Genomic DNA, 9,014 nt, shown 5'->3' on the forward strand with positions numbered 1-9,014 from the left:
GCTCTTCCTTCCTGTTTCTTGTTGTGATCATGATGTTCATTCTGTTTCTGTATCCTGCTCTCCCTCAACAACCATGATGTTATAAGTGGTCTCCATGTTTCTGCATATTTTTGATAATTATCATTTGCTAGTTTGGCCATAGCTTTCTTGACCATCTCCCTGTCTGAAAAAATTACAAAGGGAATGCTAAGAAGCATGTGTGGAGCTTTTTGTTGTTGTTGTTGTTGTTGTTGTTACCTTGTTTGGAGGTCACACTCAAAGATACTCAGGGATTATTACTGGATCTGTACTTAGGAATCACTTCTAGTGATGCCCAGGGGACCATATCATGTATCCAGAATTGAACCTGGATTGGCCATGTTCAAGGTAAGCACTCTCCTCTCTGTACTCTATTCACAGCATTTTACAGTTCACTAAACTGTTTCCCAGAGCTTTGCACACTGGCTCCAGAACTGAGTCTTGTGTGTGAATTGTGAACATCTGAGAAGTATAAAAAAGCTATCCTGAAATTCTTTAATTTCCAACTCTTTGGTCACTCACAGGATGAACTATTTCTGCAGGACTTCCTAGCTCTGCCTTCTGAGTGAAAAGGTAGCCCATCTTCTTTTGTTTATCTGTGAAAACTTTGGAGTATTTTCTGAGAAATGTAAGTGGGCACTATAGGACCTATATACATGCATCCCTTGCCAGCCAGATTCAAATGTTTCTGAGTAGAAACAAAACAAAAGCAAAAATGGGGAGCTGGAGCAATAGCCTTGCATGCAGACAATCTGGGTTTAATCCTGGCATCTCACATGGTACCCAGAACCTGTCAGGAATAATTTCTTAGTGAAAAGCCAGCGGTAATCCTTGAGCTCCCCCAAAACAAAACAAAACAATAGTTTCTGATCAGAAGCCTTTGAATGTGTAAGATCAAAATTACACCTTGGGGAGATTCCTTTTGAAATTAATCTTGGAAGATGTGCCAAGAGGCAGACTTCTGTTATGGGACATGGCATAGTCTGTTATAGAGATTCTATGTACTGTGTGGCAAGAGTGAGCATGCGGGGAGCATATATGTCCTGCACTGCATGTGAGTGCTGTACCTTGCCCCCAACATGGACTTGTTCTTTCTTGGGAATCCAGTGGCTTTAGTCTGCAGGATCTGATGGGAAAGGGTAGATCCAGCCTCATGTTTTCATGAAATAAAGGTGGACAGGGCAGAAGCAATAGCTTAGCGGTAGGGTGTTTGCTTTGCACATGGCTGAGCCAGGATCAACCATGGTTCAATCCCCAGCATTTCATATGGTCCCCCAAGGAGTGATTTCTGAGCGTAGTGCCAGGAGTAACCACTGAGCACCATCAGATATGACCCTAAAACAAAAACAAAAGACAGAAAAGAACAAGAAGATGGGAGAAGAGCAAATAGAGTTGGGCCACTTGAGCTAGATCCAGGGTCCTGGATACTTGGGCTGTGGTGCAGATAAAAACTGGGATTCAGAGGAAGGCACTTCCTTTTGTTCTTAGGATCTCCCACCTCACAATCATCAGAGGACTCTCTAAACTGGGCTGATACCAGGCAAGATCCATTGGCCAAATAGGAAACCAGTGCCACCCGCTGAGAGTGTCTCTCCTTCTGCAAAGGGGACCCTCATTAATCTTCCCAGGAAAGTCATGAGAGCCCCACACAGTTGCTGGTTAATAAATATCTAATATTATCATAATGAATGTAAGTGACAGAACCCCTAGAAACCCAGGGAGACGAGAGTAAGCACATGTCTAACATATGTCTGAGAACTTATCTTTCTTAGGGTTTCTTCCCTGTGACCCCATCTGACCAGGCAGGACATGAGGGGATGTGCAAGTGAAAAATGTCTACAAAACACTTCCCCCTCCCTGGAGTATGTAATCACTTGCATTCTATTTTTTATGAGGGGTACACCCAAATATGTTCAGGAGTTACTCCTGGGGCTCTGTACTCAGGGGTTATTCCTGGTGTACTATATGGGATGTGGAGGATTGAACTCGAGTAGGTCGCATGCAAGGCAAATGGCCTCTACCTATTGGGATATCTCTCTGGCCCATCACTGACATTATTGGAAACTGGCCTGTTGGCCAATGGGAAGGCAAAGGATACAGACTAAGGTCTGGAGAACCCCTAAAAGTTCTGATCTTCTGCTGGAGCTTTCACAGTGCCTCCAGAGCTAGGTTAGTAGGGCCAGCCTGGGATCTAGCTAGATTCCGTTTTGTTTGTTTGTTTGTTTGTTTGTTTGTTTTGTTTTTTTTTTTTTGGTTTTTGGGCCACACCCGGTAACGCTCAGGGGTTACTCCTGGCTATGTGCTCAGAAGTTGCTCCTGGCTTGGGGGACCATATGGGACACCGGGGGATCGAACCGCGGTCCGTCCAAGGCAGCGCTGGCAAGGCAGGCACCTTACCTTTAGCGCCACCGCCCGGCCCCTGTTTGTTTGTTTTTTGAGCTTCTAATTCTTGACCACAGGGAAGCGAGGAGGTCACAGAGATGTGGGATTTGTGGGGCTTTCAAGAACATTGAGCCCATGAGCCTGTAGCTCTGCACAGAAAGGCCTGTCCTGGGCTGTCAGCCTCTGTGGCAGAGTTCTGGCATGATTACTTTCTATGATGATGGGGCACACCAGGAATGCTCAGGGGTTACTCCTGACTCTACACTCAAGAATCATTCTTGGGGGGCCAGTGAGGTGGCGCTAGAGGTAAGGTGTCTGCCTTGCAAGCTCGAGCCAAGGAAGGACTGCGGTTCGATACCCTGGCGTCCCATATGGTCCCCCCAAGCCAGGGGCAATTTCTGAGTGCTTAACCAGGAGTAACCCCTGAGCATCAAATGGGTGTGACCAGAAAAAAAATTATTCCTGGCAGGCTTGGGGACCATACAGGATGCCAGGTATTGAACCCAGGTGAGCCAGGTGAAAGGCAAGTGTCCTACCCACTGTGTTATGTACCATCAATCTGGTCCCTTTGATTGTTTTTTGGGTCACACCCAGCAGCACTCAGGGGTTACTCCTGGCTTTATGCTCAGAAATCGCTCCTGGCAGGCTCAGGGGACCATATAAGATGCTGGGATTCGAACCACCGACCTTCTGCATGCATGCAAGGCAAATGCCTTACCTTCATGCTATCTCTCTGGCCCCGTCCCTGTGATTGTTTTCATCATGAGGGACAGCTCTGGTCTGCGCCCAAGGGATGGTAAAGTCATAAAGACCAGCCAAAAGAGCAAACAAACACAGACCCACACATGTCCACACATTTCTATGTATATGCACAATGCCTACATCCAGGCACATATAACCATGTATAAAAATATGCACACACAGATATGAACACATATGCACACAACATAGATATACACATATCCACATTCATAGTTCATGCATAAAAACACAGACATGCATATATGCATACCCCCACATGTATAAGCATACACAAATAGTTGCAATCTATACACTTCTATAGTATGTACATATATAAACATATGCACACGCATACCGACATATATCTATCATACATACTTAAGCATATACTATAGTATATTCAGACATACACTCATATGTAAATAAGCATGCCCACATGTATACAGATACATAAACACCTCTATACTACACATGTACACATATACAAACATGTATGTATGTACACACAATATACACAAGCATGTGCCACACCGTGAACATATAGCATGCCACATGCTCACACATAAGAACATTCTTGAGGGCCCAGAGAGATAGCACAGTGGCGTTTGCCTTGCAAGCAGCCGATCCAGGACCAAAGGTGGTTGGTTCGAATCCCAGTGTCCCATATGGTCCCCTGTGCCTGCCAGGAGCTATTTCTGAGCAGACAGCCAGAAGTAACCCCTGAGCATCGCCGGGTGTGGCCCAAAAACAAAAACAAAAAACAAAACAAAACAAAAAGAACATTCTTGAGAGCCCTGGGGGTCCTGTTTTTGTTTTGCAACACTCCTAACAATGCTGTTACTATTCCTATTTGTTCCCCTTTTCGGGCATCTCATGAGTCTTTCCAACTTGATGTCATTCTGTCTAGGAACCACCCTAGGAACTAGAATGGACATTTCTTTCCTCCCATTTTTGGATGAGAAAACTCAAGCTGAAGACGTTGGTATCTTGACTTAGGGTCATAGGTGTGGAGAGTTGTGGGCACAAGTGTATTAACAGTATAAAAGCATATAATTGAGCACACAAATGTATCTTTTTTCTTTTTCATCCACACCCGGTGACACTCAGGGGTTACTTCTGGCTATGCGCTCAGAAATTGCTCCTGACTTGGGGGACCATATGGGACACCGGGAAATCAAACCAAGGTCAGTCCTAGGTTAGTGCGTGCAAACAAATGCTCTACCACCTGTGCCACGGCTCCAGCCGTGTATCTTAAGCCAAACTGTAATAATCCTTTTTATTTATTTTTTTGGTCATACCCGTTTGACGCTCAAGGGGTTACTCCTGGCTATGCACTCAGAAATCACCCCTGGCTTGGGGAGACCATATGGGACACCAGGGGATCAAACTGCCGTCTGTCCTAGGCTAGTGCTTGCAAGGCAGATGCCTTACCTCTAGCGCCACCTCTCTGGCCCTTTTAATGTGTTCCCAAACTTTTTGTTTGTTTGTTTTTGGGCCACACCCGGTGACGCTCAGGTGTTACTCCTGGCCATGTGCTCAAAAATGGCTCTTGGCTTGGGAGACCATATGGAACACCAGGGGATCAAACCACTGTCCATCCTAGGCTAGTGCTGGCAAGGCAGACGCCTTACCACTTGTGCCACTGCTCCAGCCCCTAATCCTTTTTAATTTTAAATTAGTCCCAGATCAAGGTCACCTAGCTAGTAAACAGCAGAGCCTTAAACCTGCTCATGTCTTTGGCTGAGTATCTCACCTCCGAATTCATTGCCAAGGGTCCTGCCTGAGAAAGAACAGGAAAATTCTCTTTTTCCCAGAGACTCATCCATGGGAGCTTCCAGAGACAAGTGGATCCTTCTGTGGCACACTGAATGATAATGGTGATAAACTGAAATTTTATCTGAATGCTCCAAATCCTCTGCTTCTTCTACACAACCTCCTTCAAAGACAGAGCCCAAGATGCTCCTCTCACCTCAACGGAAATGCACCCATCCCGAGGTCCCATGGGGTTGCAGGTCCTCCTAAAGCCACCAGAGGGCGGCCAGGTCTAACCCCAGAGCCTGGTCCAGGGTCCAGGCAGGAATGAACTTAGGCTGTATTAGGATCCAGGCCCCTCTCACGCCTTCCCATCAGCTTTCTCCCTCCAGTCTCCAAAACCTCTTCATTGGGGAAGTTCAACTCATATGCAGTCATAGTGCCCGTATCGATTGGTCTAAAGATGGGCTCATTCCCCCAGCCAGTAAGGACAGCCGTCCAGTCCCAGACACTGGTCCCAGCGTGTTCTATGAAGCCCTTTCTCAGACCTGAGAGGCTGGAGATGAATTGAAGTCTTTTAAATGACATACCCTCCCTCTAGAAGTGAAAAATCTTGGTTAGGACCACCTGATTTGCAAATTGGTTCCAGTCCCCAGCCTTTCTGGAGATAGGGTTGGAAAGGTACTTGTAGAGAGGACAGTGAAACAGGAATCCACTCCAACTCGGGGAAGACCAAGGCACAATGGTATTTCCTGTAAACTGAGGCCAGCCGTCCACCCACCCACCCACCAGCCCTCTCAGCAGCTCATTGAGCGCCTGCTGGGGACCCAAGGATGAATGAGTGGAGTTTTCCTGTCCTCAAAATGCTGGCAATCTAATGGGGGGAAGTGGTGAGACAGTAGCTCGGAAACACAGACACCTGTGTCATGGGGTAGGAGCTCAAGGGGGGGTGGCAGAGATGCTCTGGGGCCTACCCAAATTATGGTACACACGCCCCCTTTTAAAAGGTACATCCCTGCTTTAAAAGGATTTGTGGTGGTGTGGGAGAGAGAGACAGCAGGGACAGTGTCTTCCCTGCAACTCGCCCCAGCATGGTGCTCCCCTCCCTTCTCAGTTTTGCATGGCCGGCTGTGTTGGGGGCCGGGGTCCCCCCCTCCCAGCCCTCTTGCACACCTGAGTCAGCCGGCCGCCCACCCGCCCCGCAGCGTCTGTCTCTGCATCTTGTGATATTTCGCTCCCCGGGAGCCAGCCCCACTGCGCTCCGGAGGCAGCTCGGCAAACAAACTCAGCGACAGATTGTGCCGCGGCTCATTCCGGGGAAGGACGCCAAATCCCACCCTGCCACCCCCAACACTCCCGCGCCGCCGCCGCCCCCTCCTGGGGGGGGGGCTCCCTTCCCGCATGGGCGCGGGCCCTCCCTGCGTGGAGTGGGTCTGGGAAACACAGGAGCCTATTCCTGCCTGGGGAGGAGTTGGCATTGGGGTGGGCTACCCCACCCACCCACCCCCAGGGCCTCTCTCTACTTAATCTGGAAAAATCTGCGCGGGTGATGGTGTTTGCAATTGTCATTATTAAGAATGAAGGAGAGCTGAGCCATCTCCAGGACAGAGGATGCAGCCAGCAGGGGGGCGCCCGAGAGTCAGGGGGCAAATTGGGGCCTGGACCAGATAAGGACAGAGGAAGGATGGAGAGAGAGAAAGATGGAGACCCAGGGGTCCGGGAAAGGATGGAAGGAAAGACACCAAGAGACACTGGAGCGTCGGTGAGAGAGACAGAAAACAGTGACAGCAAAAGACAGGTGCATCAAGGGAGGAGATAAAGGAAAAATAAAGGACTGACTAGAAGGATGAAGCCATAGGATAACCGATGGGGGCGTTTGCCTTGCATGCAGTCGATCCGGGTTCGATCCCCAACACCCCATATGGTCCCCCTGAGCTCGCCAAGAGAAAATCCTCAATGCATAGCTGGGAGTAAGTCCTGAACACCTCCAGATGGGGTCCAAGAATGAGAAAGAAATAAGAAACGGAAAGGCCGGAGAGATAGCACATCGGTAAGGCATTTTTTTGCCTTGCATGCGGCCGACTCGGGAGGGACCCGGTTTGATTCCCGGCATCCCATATGGTCCTCCAGCCTGCCAGGGGTGTTTTCTAAGTGCAGCGCCAGGAGTAACCCCTGAGCACCGCCAGGTGTGGCCCAAAAATCAATCAATAAAAAAGAGATAAGAAAGGGAGAAAAGCGAAGGCAGGAGGGCATAAAATATAAAAAGGATTGGGGTGGGGAAAAAAAAAAAAAAAGAAATCCAAAGAGAAAAAGGGAAGAAGGACGAATGGGGAGAGGAGATCAGCATTGCATGGAACGCCGAGCGTGTACCAGGCCGGCCGTGCGGTGGAGCCCGGAGCACGGAGGAGGAGGAGCCCGAAGGAGAAGCGGCTGCTGCGGGCGGGCGGGCGCTGATTCTTGGAGCCACGCGGCCGCCTGGGGCTCCCGCGCTCCGGCGCACAGATGGGCCGGGCACCCGCACCCCGCCCGCTTCTCTTGGCCTCCGTCCCGAAGTAGCTCCCCCTTGAACCCGTTACCTATTCGGGCGCCGGGTCAGCTCTCCCTCCCACCCCTCCAACCCTCCAGAACGGGATGTGGAGCGCCTCGGACCGGGTCCTACGGAGTGGACCGTCCCCGTGGCCATAGTAAGAAGACGCTCAGGTTTCGGGGAGCCAGAGATGGGGGAGTTCCTCTTCCCCCAGCTTGGAGTCCTCTCCTCCCCATCCCCCCCACGTTTTGCTAGAGATGAGCTATATCGCCTTTTCTGTATCATCTCCTCCATCAAAACGTGTTTCCAAGCATGCTGGCACGCGCACCCCAACTTGTACCCGCTGGCAAACGCAGCCACACACACACACACACACACACACACACACACACACACACACACACACACACACGCCCTCGCCACCTCTCTCCAGCCTCCCGTTTGGCACCCGGCTTTTGGCAGACGCGCAAACTGACGGGCACTCCCGCACCCCCCGCACGAGTCCTTGGCGCTGCCCGGGAGATTGGGGGGTTTTGGGGGTCACACAGGCACCTGGTCCTGGCGTACGTGCACGCCCTTAAGTTCGGTTTTACGCACGCAAGCACACACACACGCATAACCTCTGGCATCTAGGAATCTTTTTTTGGGGAGCACACCCGGTGACGCTCAGGGGTCCCTCCTGGCTATGCGCTCAGAAATCGCTCCTGGCTTGGGGAAACCATATGGGACGCCGGGAGATCGATCCTAGGTTATAGCACGTGCAAGGCCAATGTCCTACAGCTTGCGCCACCACTCCAGCATCTAGGCATCTTGTCCTGCTCTCCCTGCCAAGATCTAGGGGTTCTGGGAAGCGAAAGGAAAGGAAAAGTGGCATCTCCCTGGGGGACTTTTGCGCCGGGACGCAGCAGCCAGGAGGGTGAGCCCTACCAGCTAGGGTGGGAAAGTTGGGAGGAAGGAGGGGTGAGGCTGGCCCAGTCCGCGAGGGTTCCCTTCCTCTGCCGCACCCCCCGCGGGAAGGAAGGGATTTCTCGATCTAGTAGCGCGTGCACCGCAAAGAAGAAGGCGATCGAACAGTCCGTCCTCCGGAGGGGCCCCTCCAAGGAAGGGAGTGGAGTGGGGGGTTAAGAAAGCCGATTCCGCCTCCGAGTGGCCAGCAAAGGGTTAAGTCGTCCAGCTTCGGCAGCGAGGAAGGGAGGAGCCAGAGGGTGCGGAAAGGAGGGGTGATCGGGAAGAGCATCCTGGCTGTCCCCACTCTCCCTCGCGGCGCACAGCCGGGGCGCACCCGACCAGCACACGGACTAACGGACTAGCGCGCGCGGCTTGGGGAGGGCGCGGGGGTCCCCGGGGCGTCGCCTGCCTGCCAGCTCCAGTCCTCCCCGTCCCGTCGCGTCCCGTCCCGTCCCATCTCATCCCGTCGGGGGCCCCATGGCTCCTCCCGAACACCGCAGCCCGGGGGGCGCAGGGTAGAGCGCCGCGCGCGCGCCCAGACCGGCCCCGGGGACTCCCTCCCCGGGGTTCTCTGCTTGGAGCCCCGCGCGGGGGGTCCCCCGCCGTCGCTCCGGGCGGGCTCCGGGAGCGAGTGGGAGCACCCTTC

General features: G+C 51.8%; 1 protein-coding gene across 1 annotated transcript in view; it reads right to left on the reverse strand.

Moving 5' to 3' along the window:
- The window catches only part of SSRP1 (structure specific recognition protein 1), a 1,220,984-nt gene that overhangs the window by 125,671 nt on the left and 1,086,299 nt on the right, over positions 1-9,014 (reverse strand). The gene's annotated exons all lie outside the window — the stretch shown is intronic.

Source organism: Suncus etruscus, chromosome 9 (assembly GCF_024139225.1).
Source record: "Suncus etruscus isolate mSunEtr1 chromosome 9, mSunEtr1.pri.cur, whole genome shotgun sequence".
NCBI lineage: Eukaryota > Metazoa > Chordata > Mammalia > Eulipotyphla > Soricidae > Suncus > Suncus etruscus.